This window comes from Cyanistes caeruleus, chromosome 9 (genome assembly GCF_971803275.1).
Source record: "Cyanistes caeruleus chromosome 9, bCyaCae1.hap1.1, whole genome shotgun sequence".
Lineage (NCBI taxonomy): Eukaryota > Metazoa > Chordata > Aves > Passeriformes > Paridae > Cyanistes > Cyanistes caeruleus.
In genome coordinates this window covers 34,270,273-34,290,407 of record NC_141709.1, presented here as the reverse complement: position 1 = coordinate 34,290,407, position 20,135 = coordinate 34,270,273, and the positions used below count along the sequence as shown (strand labels likewise).

At 53.6% G+C, this 20,135-nt stretch overlaps 1 protein-coding gene and 1 long non-coding RNA gene across 4 annotated transcripts in view; one reads left to right on the top strand and one right to left on the bottom strand.

The window, feature by feature from the left end:
* Window positions 1-20,135, top strand: part of NEGR1 (neuronal growth regulator 1) — a 171,374-nt gene that overhangs the window by 42,698 nt on the left and 108,541 nt on the right. The window lies entirely within an intron of this gene.
* LOC147651783 (uncharacterized) lies at window positions 7,242-9,668 on the bottom strand. Its single transcript, XR_015273804.1, has 2 exons — window positions 9,364-9,668; window positions 7,242-8,571 (listed from the first exon to the last, which is right to left on the bottom strand). It is a non-coding gene; the product is annotated as an uncharacterized LOC147651783 (long non-coding RNA).

Here is a 20,135-nt window from a genome sequence, read left to right as displayed (position 1 = left end):
AGCTGCCACTGTCCCAGGCTGCTCCAAACCCATCCAGCCTGGCCTTGGGCACTGCCAGGGATCCAGGGACAGCCCCAGCTGCTCTGGGAATTCTATCCCAGGGCCTGCCCACCCTGCCAGGGAACAATTCCTGCAATCCCAAGATCCCATCCAGCCCTGCCCTTGGGCAGTGAGATCCATTCCCCTGGCAGGAAGGATGAGGACTTGCTCTCCCCACTGTTTCCCGTGTTCCAGAGCTGCACATGGAACTCTGCCAGCTCTTCCTGCCTGGGGGAAACCCAGGGCACTTCCCCAGATCTCCAGAGCTCAGTGAATGAATTGTCCGTGGGTTTTGGCCAGGTTGCTCAGTGTTTGTGGGGCCAGGGGCTGCACTTGGCTGGGGAGGAGCTGCTCTCCAGCTGGGGTTTTGTGGTGACAAACTCACGGTGACAGAGATTGTGAATTGCATCCCCTACACGCTCCTGGCTTTTTCACTCCTTCCCCAGAGGATTTCCCTGAGCTCCCCTGGTCCCCGTTCCTCCCTCGCTCTGGTGTTTGGGAGGGATCATTCCTTCCGTGCTGTTAAACCTGTGCCACCTCCAGGATTCAGAGCAGGTCTCTGTCCCTGCTGCCTCGTGCTCGGTGGAGACAAGAGGATTCCATTCTGGAAATGTCAAAGCCATCAGCCAGTTAAATATCATTTACTGCGAGAAACTCCAGGAGTAGCTGCATCCGACAGTTCCAGGCTTAACTCATTTCAAACAGTTTAAGCCTATATTCTGTTCCCCAGACACGGAAAATAGAACTAATTTCAACTGATTTCAAATAGTTTAAGCATCTATTTTAACCCCCAGGTGTGGCAAAGAGAGAAAACTACAGACAGGTGTTATTTAAAATGCAATTGAAAATAAAGCTGAAATAATAACGACAATAACAGTGATGATGTTCATTCTGTGCATAATAGCACAATAAATCTTCAATTTTAGAGAGTTTGCTCTTATTTTCTGACTTAATATTATTGATGCTTTTTTGGAATAACACCTCTTGGTCTGACAGAGACAAGTGCCAACAGAGAAGTGCACAGGGGGGCACAGGGGACACACAATAAAATCACAATTACTGGGGACTCTCCTGTCCCTTCCCAGCTTTGGGCACAGCCAGGAGTGGCTCCACCCCAGTGTTTCCCTTTGCTTCTCCTCTCCAAAATATGAAATGGTTTTCCTCCTTGGCTTGCAACAAGCCATTCTCAAATCTCCCTTACAGTCAATTAAATTCATTAATTAAAAGCAGATAAAGATCAGTGAGTAAAGGCTGAGCTAATATATGCCTAATATATTGTTGTATCATGCTTTGTCAAACATACCAGTAATTGCTCATTTAATTTATTCAGCATTACTGATTTAAATATCTTTCTGGACGTTTTGGAGTCAGTTGTCATTTCCTTAATGTCTGCTGGTTGCATATCAAAATGTCACTTTATTATTTCAATACATTATCTGTGACTTTGGTTTCCTTAAAACCTCTAATTGCTGTGACAGTGCTCACAGAAACACAGGCCTGATCTGAGAATTATTTCAATCTTAATATGAAAAGGCATCTCCCCTTGCCTGGAGGTTTTATTTACACGTCACCTTGGCACAGCTGCAGTGTCCTGGGGACTCTTCTCTTCTCCCAGGGCTGCTGAGGCAGGGCCAGGCTCAGGCAGGGAGGTCCTGCAGGTGAATGGTGCTGCCAGGTGTCCCCAGGCCCTCTGCTGCCCTGGCTGGGTGTGCAGAGCTGGGTGTGAGGAGCTGGGTGTGAGGAGCTGGGTGTGCAGAGCTGGGTGTGTGTGTGTGTCCTGGCTGGGTGTGCAGAGCTGGGTGTGCAGAGCTGGGTGTGAGGAGCTGGGTGTGAGGAGCTGGGTGTGCAGAGCTGGGGGTGTGTGTGTGTCCTGGCTGGGTGTGCAGAGCTGGGTGTGTGTGTCCTGGCTGTGTGCAGAGCTGTGTGTGCAGAGCTGTGTGTGCAGAGCTGGGTGTGCAGAGCTGGGTGTGTGTGTCCTGGCTGGGTGTGCAGAGCTGTGTGTGCAGAGCTGGGTGTGCAAAGCTGGGTGTGCAGAGCTGGGTATGAGGAGCTGGGTGTGAGGAGCTGGGTGTGCAAAGCTGGGTGTGCAGAGCTGTGTGTGTGTGCAGAGCTGGGTGTGTGTGCAGAGCTGTGTGTGTGTGCAGAGCTGGGTGTGCAGAGCTGGGTGTGCAGAGCTGGGTGTGCAGAGCTGTGTGTGTGTGCAGAGCTGGGTGTGTGTGCAGAGCTGTGTGTGTGTGCAGAGCTGGGTGTGCAGAGCTGGGTGTGCAGAGCTGGGTGTGCAGAGCTGTGTGTGCAGAGCTGGGTGTGTGTGCAGAGCTGGGTGTGCAGAGCTGGGTGTGTGCAGAGCTGGGTGTGCAGAGCTATGTGTGTGTCCTGCCTGGGTGTGAGGAGCTGGGTGTGCAGAGCTGGGTGTGCAGAGCTGGGTGTGCAGAGCTGGGTGTGCAGAGCTGGGTGCGCAGAGCTGTGTGTGCAGAGCTGGGTGTGCAAAGCTGGGTGTGCAGAGCTGGGTATGAGGAGCTGGGTGTGAGGAGCTGGGTGTGCAAAGCTGGGTGTGCAGAGCTGTGTGTGCAGAGCTGGGTGTGAGGAGCTGGGTGTGCAGAGCTGGGTGTGCAGAGCTGGGTGTGTGCAGAGCTGTGTGTGCAGAGCTGGGTGTGCAGAGCTGGGTGTGCAGAGCTGGGTGTGTGTGCAGAGCTGGGTGTGTGTGCAGAGCTGGGTGTGCAGAGCTGGGTGTGCAGAGCTGGGTGCGCAGAGCTGTGTGTGCAGAGCTGGGTGTGCAGAGCTGGGTGTGCAGAGCTGGGTGTGCAGAGCTGGGTGTGAGGAGCTGGGTGTGCAGAGCTGGGTGTGTGTGTCCTGGCTAGGTGTGCAGAGCTGGGTGTGCAGAGCTGGGTGTGCAGAGCTATGTGTGTGTCCTGCCTGGGTGTGAGGAGCTGGGTGTGAGGAGCTGGGTGTGCAGAGCTGGGTGTGCAGAGCTGGGTGTGTGTGCAGAGCTGGGTGTGTGTGCAGAGCTGGGTGTGTGTGTCCTGGCTGGGTGTGAGGAGCTGGGTGTGTGTCCTGCTCACAGCCATGGCCAGCAGCTCCTGCAGCCACAGCTCTCAGGGCTCGTCGTGTTGGACAGGATGGCTCTTAGGGCTTGGGTGTTTGGGGTTGGGTGTGTTTGGGGTGTGTGTTTGAAGGGTTGGGTGTTTGGGGTTGGGTGTGTTTGAAGGGTTGGGTGTTTGAAGGGTTGGGTGTTTGGGGCTGGGTGTTTGAAGGGTTGTGTGTTTGGGGTGTGTGTTTGAAGGGTTGTGTGTTTGGGGCTGGGTGTTTGAAGGGTTGTGTGTTTGGGGTGTGTGTTTGAAGGGTTGGTTGTGTTTGGGGTGTGTGTTTGAAGGGTTGGGTGTTTGGGAGCTGTGTGTTTGAAGGGTTGGGTGTTTGAAGAATTGGATATATTTGAGGTGTTGTGTAGGTTTGAGTGTGGGAGAGAGAAATCAAAAGTTCCAGTGAATGATTTGAGTCCTCATGAAACCTGAAAGTGACGAGAATTGCACTGACACCACTGAATGATAATGATCTGGGAAGTTTTAATTGAATATATAAACTGGGGAAAGACCTGCCCTGTGCTGGAAGAACCAGAGAATCCCAGACTGGGCTGGGAGGGACCTCAAATCCCCCCCACCCCAGCCCAGCCATGGCAGGGACAGCTGCCACTGTCCCAGGCTGCTCCAAACCCATCCAGCCTGGCCTTGGGCACTGCCAGGGATCCAGGGACAGCCCCAGCTGCTCTGGGAATTCTATCCCAGGGCCTCCCACCCTGCCAGGGAACAATTCCTGCCCCAGATCCCATCCAGCCCTGCCCTCTGGCACTGGCAGCCATTCCCTGGCTCCTGTCCCTCCATCCTTTGTAATGGTCTCAAATGCCAGATCTCCTCCCAGCCTCAGAAAACATCCACCAAAAACCCAGTCCATGACAAAAGACTTCACCTAAAATGTTAAAACAATTATTTTTGCAAGAGACAAAAGGAAAAAGGGATTAAATATTTGGTAAAATGTCAATTTCTAAAGGTCTTCAGACAAATCGATGGAGGTCAGTGTAGGAGCCAGTGGCCAGGAGGCTCAAGGGGAGCTTTGGGACAGGAGTCAATCTAAATTCCATATTCCCTGATGAGCTTTTCCTGGGAGGACTGGATTACAAACTGCAGAGGTTGTGTGTGTGTGTGTGATGCACAAACTGCATTTCCTGCTGCCCTGCACGGCTGTGGAGCGCTGATTTTATCCCAAGAACCTTCCTGCCTGGGCTGTGAGGAGCTCTGTGAGCCTTCAGAATGGCTGGTAGGAGTTGTTAGGCACAGCAAAATGTTTCAACATTTGGGGCTAATTAACTGTTGAAGAAGGGGTTTGTTAACAGTGAACGGTGGTGCTTTATTCATTCTCCATTTTTTAAGACACTCTTTTTTCCTGAGTCCCACACAAATGCAGATAAAGCAGTTGCCAGTGACTGTTCCAGGAACAGTTTGGACGGCTGTCAGCTTGGATGGAATGCCATATGCCCGCTCAGCTGTTCCGTGTAATCCTCTCTAGCTCTCCTCAGGATTTACACTTGGAGAAACGGGCTTGGCTTTGTTCTGAGCTGGCCACGGGAGCTCCTGGGACAGGAGCAGTGGCTGGTGTTGGAGGAGCTGCCCCAAGAACGTTTTCACAAACGTTTATGGCAGAAAAAGGAGAATATTGGCATTAAAAGGAGTCTGGGTGGGGAGGGGGGCACTGGAAATCAGCCCCAGCTCAGGTGAGCCCCCCGTGCATCAGAAGGGAACCTACAGGAAAGATGGATATTTCCTGTGATATGGTCAGGTTATGGACAAAGGCAAATCTTGCCCAAATGGAAACATTTTGTAGGAAATCTTGGAGAAAAGTTAAGAAGGTGTGACAAGTATCTAAAACTGGATTGTGCCATGGTTCCTGTGCTTGGACTCCATTAACCTCAGCAATTCTCATCCTTTCTTTGACATTCTCAAGTCACTTTTAAGCTTTTGGTTAGCAGCTCTAGGGTTTTTAGAGAAGGAAATAGTGAAAACAGCGTCTGAGCCCTGCCTGTCCGTGGTGAGGGAAGCTGGATTGGCTCCAGGAGAGCAGAGGGTGGGAATGTGGGACCACCACCAACACAGGAGCACGTTCAGGGTCCCTCTGGAGCCACCCCAGGGCTGTCCCAGGGCTCACAGATGTGCTGGGGATGGCAGGCTCTGCCTGCCCTGCCTCGTGTGTCATCTCAGCGAGTGCTACGCTCCCCTGGGACCGTGATTTTTATGTCTGGGAGGTGAATTGCCCCCAAGGTCACCCTCCCCCTGAAGGGTTTGCTCACAGAGGATTTTATTTTAGTCCTTCACCAGCGCCTGTCTTAATCTGTTTCCTATTAAAGCCAAGCATGCCCCCTCCACTGCCTCTTTTCCTTTGAAATTGGCAGTGAACTACCACTGGAAAAATAAGAACATTCAGACATCAGCCTGGAAGTGTGAACACTTTGTTCTCTCGGCTGCAAACACAATATTTGTGTTATTTTTGTTCTAATTCTCACTTCACTCCTATTAAGGAACAATCTCAGCACATTCACTTCACGTTGCTGCCAATTTTCGTGGCATTTTAAAGGAACAACAAACAGGTGCAGACCTCGCAGGAGTCAGCGGAGCTGGCTCGTGGCTTAAATTGCTCTCGTGGAGTTGTACATATTTTTGGGAATTCTGCTGGTGCTCTCAGGGACTTGGAGAGCCATCCTTCCTCTCGGTGGGGATCCTCTCCTGTGCAGAGCTGGGCTTCCACTGTGCTCAGCATCGCTGCGAGGGACGAGTGAGAGGTGATTTCCTGAGATGGGGCGAGCAGCCAAAGGCCACCCCCGTCCCCTTTCTGGCACTCATTTTACCAGGAAAGGCTCATTTCAGCCCAGGTGGGGTCCTGTGTCCTCTGCTCCTTTTTCCCATTCTCAGTTTCTTCCTTCTGATCATTCTCACCCTCTTTTCCATGAGATTTTCCCATTGGGAAGCGAAGCTTCAGTCTGGGAGTGCTGCAATCAGAAAGTGTTGGGGTCAGGAGGGGCTGGGGTCAGGAGGAGCTGGGATCAGATGCTGGGATCAGGATGTGCTGGGGTCAGGATGTGCTGGGATCAGGAGGAGCTGGGATCAGGATGTGTTGGGATCAGGATGTGTTGGGATCAGGATGTGTTGGGATCAGGATGAGCTGGGATCAGGAGGAGCTGGGATCAGATGCTGGGATCAGGATGTGCTGGGATCAGGATGTGCTGGGATCAGGATGTGTTGGGATCAGGAGGAGCTGGGATCAGATGCTGGGATCAGGAGGAGCTGGGATCAGATGCTGGGATCAGGATGTGCTGGGATCAGGAGATGCTGGGATCAGATGCTGGGATCAGGAGGGGCTGGGATCAGGAGGAGCTGGGATCAGGATGTGCTGGGATCAGGAGATGCTGGGATCAGATGCTGGGATCAGGATGTGCTGGGATCAGAAGCTGGGATCAGGATGTGTTGGGGTCAGGAGGGGCTGGGATCAGGATGTGTTGGGATCAGGATGTGCTGGGATCAGGATGTGCTGGGATCAGGAGGAGCTGGGATCAGATGCTGGGATCAGATGCTGGGATCAGGATGTGCTGGGATCAGGAGGAGCTGGGATCAGATGCTGGGATCAGATGCTGGGATCAGGATGCATTTCCATTCCTGCACACAGGGCCCAGCCGTGTTTCCCAGCAGAGGAAGGTGTTCTCCTGGCGCAGGTGTTTGTGCTGCTGCAGCCCTGGGCAGCCCTGGCCCCTCCTGGGGATGCTCAGCAGCTCCCCTGGCCTGCCCCAGGTGCTGCAGTCGCTGCTCCTCAGGGCTCTTTCTGCAGCTGGGGCTCTGCCCAGACCCCTGTGGCCCTGGGAGGGATCACACAGCGCTGCCCAGCCCTGGGAAGGTGCAGGGAGGTCACTGGTTGTGTTCACACCGTGGGTGCAGTGTCTCAGGACTGCTCACAAGGTGCTGGTTTGAGCAGTGAGGGGTGTGCAGGGCTGGGATTTCTCTCTGACACAGCTCCATGAAGGAGTTGTTGCAGGATGAAAGGGAGGAGTGAGCAGGAGGGCAGCGCTGCCAGCACAGCCCTCAGTGCGGAGTTGGGAGATGATAAATGATGGGATGCAGAGCAGCAGCTCAAACCTCTGGCAGTGTTTATAATAAAAAGACAGTTCATGCTGTATGGAAGCCTCTGGGACAACTTGTGACAGTTCTGGAAGCAAGCCAAGCACTCCCTGGACAGGAGAGGAGGGTTGGATTGCTTTGGCTGGGGGCAGCCCCGGAATCAGAGGAGGAGGAGGAGGATGCTGCTGAAGGGTCCTGGCAGCCCTGGGAGGACACAGGTACAGGGAGTGCTGCTGGCCTGGGGCTGGGCACGGGCTGCTGGGGACAGGGAGCACTGCAGGCACGTTTAATTCCCACCAAAACCCCTGCTGGGCTGTCCTGCCCTGCCCCAGAGCCCGGGCTCAGCTCCAGGAGCTGCCTGCTGTTTCTGTTCCAAAGGTACCTCAGAAATACAGAAATTGCTGCCATAAATCACCCAGGATTTCCACAGATGTTCTGGAGGTGTGTTTGGGCTAGGCCATCCTATCCTGGCCAGACAAATCCTGATGTGATTTGGTGAAATCCCAGAGTCCCTGAGGTTGGAGAAGCTCTCCCAGAGCCTGGAGCCCAAGCTGTGCCTGCTCCCTGGCTTGTCCCCAGCCCAGAGCCCCGAGTGCCACGTCCAGGCCTGCCCTGCACACGTTCCCTGAGGAATGAAAGGTCCATCTGCAGGTTTGGGATGGCTGTGGCACAGCCTGGGGCATCTCTGACACTGCTCACAAGCACACAGTGGCTGTGCAACGCGTTCCCTGGAGGGAAAATTCGCTGGATTACCATGGAGACACCGAAGTTTGGTATTTACGATGAAATCACACGGAAGAATTAAAGGTTTAATCCAGATATGAGAAATGGCGTTTATTTTGCCAGGCTGGTTTTCAATATAATTGGCTAAATGGCTTTTCTTCAGTGTTTCGTGGGGTCAAATGCTGCATTAAGTGTTTCAAAGTGCTGATTTTTAAATTAATTCTTCTTGATTGAAAATATGCCCCTCTTTTGTGTGTTACACTGAAACAACAAGAAGCTGCGTGAGTCTGACTAGTGGGGAGCACATTTTGGGCTCATCAAAGCCATTCCTTCTGGAATTGGTGGTTCTGGCATTCTGGAGGACAAGTGTCCCTGTGTCCCAAAGCCTGGCACTGCAGCACTGCTGACCTTTGATGTGGGGAGTTCCTGGTGCTGGAGAGACATCACTCAACAAGCTCATCTTTATGTCCCTCCTCTCAAAGCGGGGCCAAATCCTCCCCTTTTGTCTCTGAAGTGCTTTTTGTGAGATCTGATGCTTAAAAACCAGCGGTGATCTCTTCCCTGCAAAGGCTTTTGGTGTTTGATGTCCTGATCCCTCTGGGATGCCATTCCCACCTTGCAGGGCAGCCAGTGGCACCTGGCTCCTTTTGGGGGCAAACTGCAGAGAAAGGAGAAGGGTGATGAAGAAATGAGCTCAGCAGGGACGTGCACAGGTCTCTGGAAAAGCAAACACTGGGTTTGATTCTACACAAATCAGCCTCCAAGGTGGGAGCACACGGGGCTTGGTGGTGGATGGCAGAGATCCATGGGCTGGGGAGAGGCCAGGACTGAAGTGAGAATTGATGGGAACGTGACAGATCCTGGCCCAGGGCGGGTGTGGGACACTGCAAGAGCTTAGAGCCAGCTGGAAAACAGAGGGGAGATGTTTTGTACATTAAATATCAGCTGAGGGCTGTTCTGTCCAGGAGAAAAAGGCTAAAACCGAGCCTGGGGCAGTGAGAGGACACCCAGGAGAAGGCAGAGGGGGAGGAACCCCGGTAGATCTGTAGGGGCTGAGGTTTCTGGGGGGCTGTGCAGAGACCTGGGCTCTGGAAACACCGGGGTTCACCCCCAGCCAGGTACACTCTGTGATCCTCACACTCATTTCCATCAGGGAACACACTCAGACCTGGCCCAGACCGGGGCAATTATGCTAATGACGGACCTGAGAAGGTAATTTAAAACATAAATAATGTATTATTGACCATAAGATTTCCCTCAAGCCTTGTCCCATTAAATCCTGGAGTGTTCTGAGCTGGAAGGGACCCACAGGGATCATCAGCCCAGCCCCTGGTCCTGCCCAGACCCCTCAACATTCCCACCCTGGGCATCCCTGGCAGTCTGAACCCTCCTGGAGCTCCAGCAGCCTCAGGGCTGTGCCCATTCCCTGGGATCTGGGCAGTGCCAGCACCTCTGGGGGAAGAACCTTTCCTGATGTCCCCAAAGCCACAGGATGCTGAATATTCCAGCAGCAGTACTGGAAGCACAAAGTCTGTTTGGAAGCACAGCACCAATCCAAGCTGTTTGGTTCCTGCTGTGGAGCAAAGCTCACGTGGATCCTTTCAGGGGCTCTCAGAACCAGCGCTCAGGTTTGGGTGGCACGTCCCTACATCTGAACATTTCAGCTTTTATTGACTGCCTGAAACTTCTGCTCATCATCTGGAAAGACTTTTGCCAGTATTTTGAAATGGTTTTCTAATTTCTCCCTCCCTAACTGGTCAGTAATGGCATGAGCAGGTTAAATTGCAGCAGGATAATTGCCAAAGGTGATGATAACTGAGCCCAGCTGGTGCAGGGAGGTCTGGCAGGGAATCAGCTCTCGGCCCCCCAGGCTGTGAAGCTCAGGGGTGGGATCTGTGCATTTGAAATCAAAGCCTTGCAGTGCTAGAAATGTCATTCGAATCTCCTCTTTTCTGATATTTTCTTTAGGAAAGAATTCCATTCAAACAGAAATGTTCCAGAGAACAAGAATGAAATGTCATCTTTTATATCTCTTAAAGCCCTATATTGTGAGCTTGTAATACAGCCAGTACAAGCCTTCAGAGCCAGAAAGTTGCTGCACACCAGAATTTTGCCATGGAACATTGTATATTGTCTTCCCTAAATGTCACCCTTTGTGCACTCGGGCCGGACTGAGGCTGGAAATATGAAAGGGCTGAATTAATATTTCATTTGATGTTCCTGGTAATTACAATCAGGATTAATTCCTTCAGTCTGAGAGCAGATTCTGGGCATTATGGGGATTGTAAATTATTGATTGTGAGTGGCAGAAGGAGCGTGGCTGAGCCTCTCTGCTGCAGGGGGGAGCGCTGAGGAGAGAGAGCTGCAGACCCAGCATGAGGAACACCCAGAACCCCGGACTGGTTTGGGCTGGGAGGGACCTCAAACCCACCCAGAGCCCCCCCAGCCATGGCAGGGACAGCTGCCACTGTCCCAGGCTGCTCCAAACCCATCCAGCCTGGCCTTGGGCACTGCCAGGGATCCAGGGGCAGCCCCAGCTGCTCTGGGAATTCTATCCCAGGGCCTCACACCCTGCCAGGGAGGGATTGCTCCCTAAAGAACTCTCCTGCAGTTTGGGGCAATTTCCCCTCCTCCTGTCCCTGCAAGGGCCCCAATCCCAGAGCTGCCCCAGCCCAGGCTGCATCCTGCCCTTCCAGGGCTCACCAGAGCAGGTGGGACCTCAGCCACTCTTCCCATCCCTCCAACCCCCCAGACCTGCCCCCAGAACACCCCCAGCCCCAGGGGAGGGCAGAGACAGTGACAGGAGTGCCTGGGGACACCGGGGACAGAGCTCTGCCTGTGCCCAAACTCGGGTCCCTGGGGTTCTGAATGTCCCCAGAGTCCTGTCCCTGGGGTTCTGGCTGTCCCCAGAGTCCTGTCCTTGGGGCTCTGAATGTCCCCAGAGTCCTGTCCCTGGGGTTCTGAATGTCCCCAGAGTCCTGTCCCTGGGGTTCTGGCTGTCCCCAAAGTCCTGTCCCTGGGGTTCTGAATGTCCCCAGAGTCCTGTCCCTGGGGTTCTGAATGTCCCCAAAGTCCTGTCCTTGGGGTTCTGGCTGTCCCCAGAGTCCTGTCCTTGGGGTTCTGAATGTCCCCAGTGTCCTGTCCCTGGGGCTCTGCCTGTCCCCAGAGTCCTGTCCTTGGGGCTCTGAATGTCCCCAGAGTCCTGTCCCTGGGGTTCTGAATGTCCCCAGAGTCCTGTCCCTGGGGTTCTGAATGTCCCCAGAGTCCTGTCCCTGGGGTTCTGGCTGTCCCCAGAGTCCTGTCTCTGGGGTTCTGAATGTCCCCAGAGTCCTGTCCCTGGGGCTCTGCCTGTCCCCAGAGTCCTGTCCCTGGGGCTCTGCCTGTCCCCAGAGTCCTGTCCCTGGGGCTCTGCCTGTCCCCAGAGTCCTGTCCCTGGGGCTCTGCCTGTCCCCAGAGTCCTGTCCCTGGCTCACCCTGAGGCTCCTCAGGGCTCTGGCTCATCCCTCAGCCCTTTGCAGAGGAAGCAGGGAATCCTTGTTTTGCCCCAGGCCTCTCCTGCTGCTCTTGTGGGAGCACCTTGGGAACAAGGAAAGGTGGAATATGAAATGCAGCCATTTCCAGGGAAATTTCAATTCTGCCAGGGCTGGAAAGCAGCATTAGGCTGTAATTAAAAAGTTATTGGAAACCTCCACCAGGCTCCAGTTCTGCTTAATGACTGCAGCTCTCTGTCCATCATCAGGCACGGCCACTTCAGGGGGGCACAAACCTGGCTTTTACCTGTTTAAATGCTGGCTGTAATTATCATTGCTCATATCCATCCCAGGAGTGGAAATTCTACAAAACTGGAATATTTCTATTTTATGCACTGAAGTTCTTCTGCTTCAAACCAGGAGATGACCCAACTTGTGCAGGCCTGCAAATTAATTTAAAAAAAAGCAATTATGCTGTTGAAGCCAAAAATGACACCCACACTTGCTGAGTAGAAACCCAAATACACAGAATTTAGTGGGAGCATTTTTTATTTATTTATTCCTAATCAGCATTGCAGAGATGTTAGAAAAAAACCAACTTTTACATGGCAGATCTGTGAAAAGCTTTACAAAATTAAGTTATATCTGTATATAATAAAAATTATATATAAAATATATATAATTATATAATATATAATATAAAATATATAATATAAACTGCTTTGAAAATCAGAGGTGCCATTGTGAGAACAAAAAACTAATGAGAAACAAAACCTTTTGTTTATTTTGAATTAGAGAATACAACTGCTGGGCTGGTGTTTGTATTTGTATTTTTATGCAGCTTTGCAGCATTTTCCTGCCATGGTTTTCCAGGGTGCAGAACTGGAGCTGGGGCTGGTTGGAAGTGGTGGGAAGTGCAGGGTTTGGGATATGTTTGTGGAAGCAGAAGGTTTGCCAGGAGCAGATTTGTGGATTCCACATCTCCATTTTCCAGCTCAGCACGTCCCAGGGTGAGCTCCTCCTGCTGGAATTTACAAATTCAGATAGAAGTACCCAAAGGTGTCTGAAAGCTGCTGATGTCCTCGGGCAGGGCTGTGGAGCTGCAGTTTGTCCTGCCCTGTTTTGTTTTGCAGAAGGGTTTGCATTCAGCTCTCCTCACCAGAGCACAGGCTCAGGAATCCAGCACTGATACTCGCTGGTGTTTTATCCCTCTGTAAATTCTAAATTACAAGAAGAGCACTTTTGAATTCAGCACCATTCTTTAAATGGCAAAACAGCCCAGGCTGTAATTTTTCCCCCCGGGTGAAAACACATCAGCACAATAACAGCGTGCAGTGTTTGGGGAGGTTGGGATCTCTCACTGTCATCAGGAAAGATTTAAAACTTCACAAAATTCACTTCCTCTCATTTCTTTAATAAGAAGTAGAAAGAGCATTTATTGTAACCCCATAAAAATCCCAGTAGGCAGCCCCAGGTTGTGTTTCCCACTGGGAGAGATGGGAAGGTGTCCTTGGCAGTGTGCAGCTGTGGCACAGATGTTCCTGTGGCCGAGGTTCTGCTCCCCCTTCTCCCACGGAACAACAAACAGGAGAGGGGAACAGCCCCGGCTGGGCCAGGGCAGGAAAATTCCCTCTTGGGAAGGGCTGTCCAGGCAGGGGGTCCCTGATCCTGCAGGATGGAAATTCCTGGGCATGGAAATCCCTGGGCATGTGGCACCTGGGGATGGAAATCCCTTGGGATTTGGCACCTGTGGATGGAAATTCCTGTGGATGGAAATCCCTGGGGATGTGACACCTGTGGGTGTGACACCTGGGGGTGTGGCACCTGTGGATGTGGCACCTGGGGTGTGACACCTGTGGATGTGGCACCTGGGGGTGTGGCACCTGTGGATGTGACACCTGGGGGTGTGGCACCTGTGGATGTGGCACCTGGGGTGTGGCACCTGTGGATGTGGCACCTGTGGATGTGGCACCTGGGGTGTGGCACCTGTGGATGTGGCACCTGTGGATGTGGCACCTGGGGGTGTGGGGCAGTGCTGGGGACCCGGTGGGCTCAGAGGGCTTTTCCAGCCTGAGCCACTCCGGGATTCTGGCACCAGCTGAGGTTTTTACAGCCGGCAAAGTTCTCATTTCCCCCCGCGTGTTGGCGTTTCCAGGCTGGTGTTTCCAGTTCTCTGAGTGCTCATTGAAAACACCCCGGGGCTCCGGGACATTGGCTGTATTCAGGGGCTGGCAGGGACCCCCATTCCCGGCCATTCCTGACCATTCCCAGCCATTCCTGGGCATTCCCAGCCATTCCTGGGCATTCCCAACCATTCCCAGCCATTCCCGGCTGTTCCCAGCCATTCCTGACCATTCCCAGCCATTCCTGACCATTCCCAGCCATTCCTGACCATTCCCAACAATTCCCAGCCATTCCCAGCCATTCCCAGCCATTCCTGACCATTCCCAGCCATTCCTGACCATTCCCAACAATTCCCAGCCATTCCTGACCATTCCCAGCCATTCCCGACCGTTCCCAGCCATTCCCGACCATTCCCAGTTCCATTCCCGACCATTCCCAGTTCCATTCCCGACCATTCCCGGCCGTTCCCAGCCATTCCCGGCCATTCCCGACAATTCCCAGTTCCATTCCCAGCCATTCCCGGCCATTCCCGACAATTCCCAGTTCCATTCCCGACAATTCCCAGTTCCATTCCCGACAATTCCCAGTTCCATTCCCAGTTCCATTCCCGACCATTCCCGGCCGTTCCCGGCCGCTCCCAGCGCTGGCACGGGTGCTGCTCCCTTTGCTCCGCTCAGGGAAATGGCATTTCCAAGATGATTTCCAAGATAACGGCGGGAGGCGAGAGGTGCCGGGGGTTTGTCAATAGTCTCCTATCCATGGCTTTGTGTTTAATAGGCTTTGATGGACTTTTCTTCCATTAATTTGTCTAATTGCCTTTCAAATCCATTTATGCGTCTGGCTCCCACGGCATCCTGCGGTAATGAGTTCCACGCTTTAATTATGCACTATGTGAAAAATTGCTTTATTTTCTTTGTTTTGCACCCACTCTCTAATTATTTCCTGACAGCCCTTTGTTCTCGCGTTTTGAGAAACAACAAATAATTGCTGGCCACTTCACACTTGTGCTGCCATCCCGCTTTTCCTGACTGCTCCTCCTGCCTCTCCTCCCTGGGATCGGAACCTCTGCCTCTCCTTCCCTGGCAGGGTGGGCAGGCCCTGGGATGGAATTCCCAGAGCAGTCCCTGGATCCCTGCAGTGTCCCGGGCTGGACATTGGGAGCAGCCTGGGGACGTGGCAGTGTCCCTGCCATGGCAGGGATGGAGGGATGGGATTTAATGTCCTTCCCAACCCAAACTTTGTGGGATTCTGGGATCTCTCCACCATTCCCATCACATTTGCTGTACCTTCTTTAGGTCTTCTGACCCTCTTTGAGACAGGATGCAGAGACAGAGCTCTGGCTGCCAGTCCAGATGGCAGGGAGGGGACACTGGCCAGTGTGGCTGCAGGGAGGGAGGGGACAATGGCCAGTGTGGCTGCAGGGAGGGAGGGGACACTGGCCAGTGTGGCTGCAGGGAGGGGACATTGCCCAGTGTGGCTGCAGGAAGGGAGGGGACACTGGCCAGTGTGGCTGCAGGGAGGGGACAGTGGCCAGTGTGACTCAGGGAGGGCAGTGGGTGGCACCGGCAGGGTCTGTCCCTGGGAGCAGCAGCCCGAGGCTGGAGCCCTGCAGCAGCTCAGGCTGTGCACAGCTCCCTTTATCCCGATTTTAGCTCTCCCCTGGGCTGGAACCTGCCTCAGCCGCAGGTGACAGCCTGGAGGGCAAAGGGTTAAACAGGGGCTCACTCCTGTTCCTAAGCAGGCGGCTGTAAATAACACGTTTATGAAAGCTGGCTGTAAATAATGCAAACATCTCATTAAATGTTCCCGGGCAGGCAGCAAGACGTGGGCTCACCTCGGAGAGGTCAGAGGCTAACTTAGAGGGTAATTGGGGTTTGCATCCCGATGTAATAAAATTCCCCTGGCAGGGCAGGGGCTGGGGGAGCTGGGGGAGCTGGGGGAACTGGGGTGCTGGGGGAACTGGGGGTGCTGGGGGAACTGGGGGTGCTGGGGGAACTGGGGTGCTGGGGGAACTGGGGGAGCTGGGGGAACTGGGGGTGCTGGGGGAACTGGGGTGCTGGGGGAACTGGGGGTGCTGGGGGAACTGGGGTGCTGGGGGAACTGGGGGTGCTGGGGGAACTGGGGGAGCTGGGGGAGCTGCAGAACCAGGAGCTGCCTGCTCAGCCCTCAGTGCCCCGGGTAAAGCCTGCCTGCTCCCCCTGCTCCCCCAGGACAGCGTGGGCTCAATGCTGGGGCTCAGCCTGGACCTCGCAGCACTGCCAGAACTGCTCTGTCTGCCCTTCCCCAGCTCTGCCTCTGCTCCTCACAGCTCCTTCTCATCCAAGATAAGCTCTCGGAGCAGATTTTGAGAGAAGAGGAGGCAGGATGAGGCAGTAGTTCTTCCCAGCCTTTGTCCCCCCATCCTTTCTTCCCCTGTCACCTCACAGTGGTACAGAGAAGGGACAGGGGTGCTGGCCATTTCTGGAATCCACACTTTCAGAAGGACCCCGGGATCGTTAGCGCTCATTTAGTAAAACACAATTAGTGAAGCGAACCCACTTCTAGATCCTAATCAGCAGCAGGACCTTTCTGCCCTCCCCCTGCAGAGGGATGAGGTTTCCCCCTGCACTGCTCCTACTCTGGGTTTTAATCCTTCAGGGGGTTTGATGCTAATGAGACGAGAGCCTGGAGATGCTGTGGTGTTACAAACAGCCAAGTTCTGTAACCATGGTTTCCTTCCCGTGCGGTTCCACAGGAGCCTCCTCTCAGCAGGGATGGGTGTGTGTGGTTGGGATGAGGCCTGGAGCTGTCCCTGCTTCCCTCTGAACCCGGAGTGGAGCCCTGGGCAGAGCCCCAGCCCTGCCCAGCCCAGGGACAGCTCTGTGTCCCTGCAGGGACAGCTCTGACCCAGTGTCACCGAGTGGTCACCGAGGGAGGGCTCAGGGTCACTCCCCAGGACACTGCTGGGCTCTGTGGGGCCAGGGTCACCTCCCAGGACACTGCTGGGCTCTGTGGGGCCAGGGTCACCTCCCAGGACACTGCTGGGCTCTGTGGGGCCAGGGTCACCTCCCAGGACAGTTCTGGGCTCTGTGGGGCCAGGGTCACCTCCCAGGACACTGCTGGGCTCTGTGGGGTCAGGGTCACCTCCCAGGACACTGCTGGGCTCTGTGGGGCCAGGGTCACCTCCCAGGACACTGCTGGGCTCTGTGGGGCCAGGGTCACCTCCCAGGACAGTTCAGGGCTCTGTGCAGGGCTGGGGGTGCTGCAAGCCCCCAGTTCCAGCTGCAGAGCAGGGCAGGAGCGTGGCTGGGGCAGAGGCACCAGGATCTGCTCAGGGATCCGAGGCTCCAGGTCCCCAGGGTGGTTTGGGCCAGGGCAGGAGGTCAGAGCGGTTTCCAGAGTGCCACTGCTGGAAAGGGGAATTTTCAGGCACTGGTGCCCACAGGTGGTGCCAGGACAGGCTGAGCCTCGTGCCCACACAGCTCCTGGGGATCAGCACCATCACACCTTTCACAGAACAGGCTTTTCTCCTCATCTGCCATTCTTCTGGGCCATGGAATTGCCATTTTCCCCTTTGATGAGTATTTTTACAACCAGGAAAGCTCTTCTGGGCATTAGAGAATGACTTCATTAGCTTTGTTGTTGCAGAGGAGAAAACTGTTGCAGCCTTTTCCCGTCGGGATTTCAGACCAAGTCACAGTGAAAAGCTTTCCATGTGCATTCTGTCATTTTCTCTACTTCTCTCAGTTATTTATATTTTTCTCCAGGAAGGAACCTTTACTCTCAGCTCCAATCTCCTTTCCTTCCTGGGCTGTTGTCCTGCTCTGGTTTCACTCTGGTTATCGCTTCTCTTTAGAGAGCTTTTAAAATGGCTTTTAGGCTCCAGCAGCTGCACTTAAAAGCTGTTGGGGACTGAATTCCCATCCAGACACACCTGTAACCTGTGCTCTCCTGCCATCCTTCTCTGGCTCTTGCACAGAAAGAAAAAACAGGGAATAGCTGAAGGAAGGTTTACACAGAACAAAAAAATATTAATAATAAGGTGGAAGATTTAAAGTTCTTTGACTTTAGCCTGGAACAAAACAAAATTGAACAAACCCAGTGTGGGACAGTCCTGAGTGGGAGACCTGGGCCCCTGAGCTGGCTGGGACAGGTGCCCAGAGCAGCCCCTGGATCCCTGGCAGTGCCCAAGGCCAGGCTGGATGGGTTTGGAGCAGCCTGGGACAGTGGCAGCTGTCCCTGCCATGGCTGGGGTGGCTCTGGGTGGGTTTGAGGTCCCTCCCACCCAAACCATCCCCTGGTGCCGTGGAAAAGCAGTGAGGTTTGGGGGATTGGGCTGGCTGGGGCTCCCTGGAGAGGGAAGGGGCAGAGCAGGCAGGGAGCCCTGGTGCTCCTGGAAGTTCTCCCTGGAGCTGGGAGCAGCCCCCGAGGGGACACAGGTGACACCCTGGGGACCAGTCTGGGGGTCTGTGCAGGGCCAGGGGTTGGGCCCTGTCATCCCTGTGGGTGCTTTAGGATATTCCATGATTCTTCCTAATCCAACCAAGTTATTTGCATAACTACCTAATTTCTATTTGCATTAGAATAAGGGAATAAATATGCATAAATAAAAGTTATGTTCAAATAAAATGAAGCCAGCAACGATTCCTTCCCAGTATTCCAAACCAATTAAAAAGTTAGGCACATGTATGGCTGCTTTTCCATACAAGAACTGTCTAAAATACCTTCAAAATCTGTTTAAATTCTGGCTTGTGTATTATATTAGTTCATTATAAAGCCTTTTAGTTAATTCACTTTATCCTTACAGGCTTAAATTTCTAATTAAATTTTATATCATACCCCACATTCATTAATATATTCCTTTAAATCATTTATAATTCATTGTCTTTATCACTTTTACAATTAAAAACGTTACTCTGGTTTGGGTCTCAGTAACAAGCAGCAGCTGCCTCTGCAAGCAAGACACAGAGGAGCCTCATCCCAGCATTTCTTTTTGCTCCTTGTGTCCCAGTCCTGCTTCCAGGGGTGGCAGTGACTCCCCAGGGTCCTTCCCTCCCCATTCCATGGATCCTTCCCTCCCCATTCCATGGATCCAGCTCTCCCCATTCCATGGATCCAGCTCTCCCCATTCCATGGATCCAGCTCTCCCCATTCCATGGATCCAGCTCTCCCCATTCCAAGGATCCTTCCCTCCCCATTCCAAGGATCCATCCCTCCCCATTCCATGGATCCATCCCTCCCCATTCCATGGATCCTTCCCTCCCCATTCCATGGGTCCATCCCTCCCCATTCCATGGATCCATCCCTCCCCATTCCCAGGATCCTTCCCTCCCCATTCCATGGATCCTTCCCTCCCCATTCCATGGGTCCAGCTCTCCCCATTCCATGGGTCCATCCCTCCCCATTCCATGGATCCTTCCCTCCCCATTCCATGGATCCTTCCCTCCCCATTCCATGGATCCAGCCCTCCCCATTCCCAGGGCTGTGGAGCTCTGGCCAAGCTGGCAGGGGGAGGCTCATGGATTTTCCAAGCAAACAAACGTTTGAGGGATTATTTTCCAAGCCTGCTGTGTCCCTGCCCGTTTGGGAGTGGGTGCATCCTCAGGAAGCTCTGTCCTGTCCGGGGTGGCTCCACAGCTGCTCAGCTCCTGGCCAGGACTCATTTGCATTATTAATGTGTTTTTAACAAATGATCTAGAAGGAGCAAGCTGTGACTGCTGAGTGCAATTGCCACTCAAATGAGAGTTAGAATATTGCAGCATCTGCTGCTGTTGCCAGGGGCCAGCTCAGCCTCCCACCAAGGCAAATCTGGGCAGCAACCAGGATTCCTGAGGTGGAAAATTCAGGGGCAAAGGAAAGAAGGATGTGCAAGTCTTTTGTTGGGTTTAGAAAACAATCCCAGAATTTCTGGGTAAATTTAAATACAGACAGCTCTGGGGCCAGATAAAAATATTCTGGGTTTGATTCTGAAATTCAGAAGCACAGTCAAGGCTGGGGTATCTGTGTCCCTGTCCTGCAGGGATAAGGGGGAGCACGGATTTCCCATCCCCACCCTCCAGGGCCTGCCAGCCCCACAGGAGCCTCTCCCAGCAGTGTTCCCCATCCTTCTGGATCTGTGTAGAGTTGGGTTCCTCATTCCCCATCCTCCTGGATCCCATTGGAGCTGGGTTCCTCATTCCCCATCCTCCTGGATCCCATTGGAGCTGGGTTCCTCATTCCCCATCCTCCCAAATCCCATTGGAGCTGGGTTCCTCATTCCCCATCCTCCCGGATCCCACTGCAACTGGGTTCCTCATTCCCCATCCTCCCAAATCCCACTGGAGCTGGGTTCCTCATTCCTTATCCTCCCAAATCCCATTGGAGCTGGGTTCCTCATTCCCCATCCTTCTGGATCCCACTGGAGCTGGGTTCCTCATTCCCCATCCTCCCAAATCCCACTGGAGCTGGGTTCCTCATTCCCCATCCTCCCAAATCCCATTGGAGCTGGGTTCCTCATTCCCCGACCCCCCAGTTCCAGCTGCAGTGAGGGCACAGACCCGGGCGGGGCAGGGCCAAGGAGGGGGAGTCACTGGAACATCTTGGGGAGGGGAAACTGAGGCAGGGGAGTGCACAATTCTCCAGCGGCCCTGGGACAGCGCCTCAGCAAACA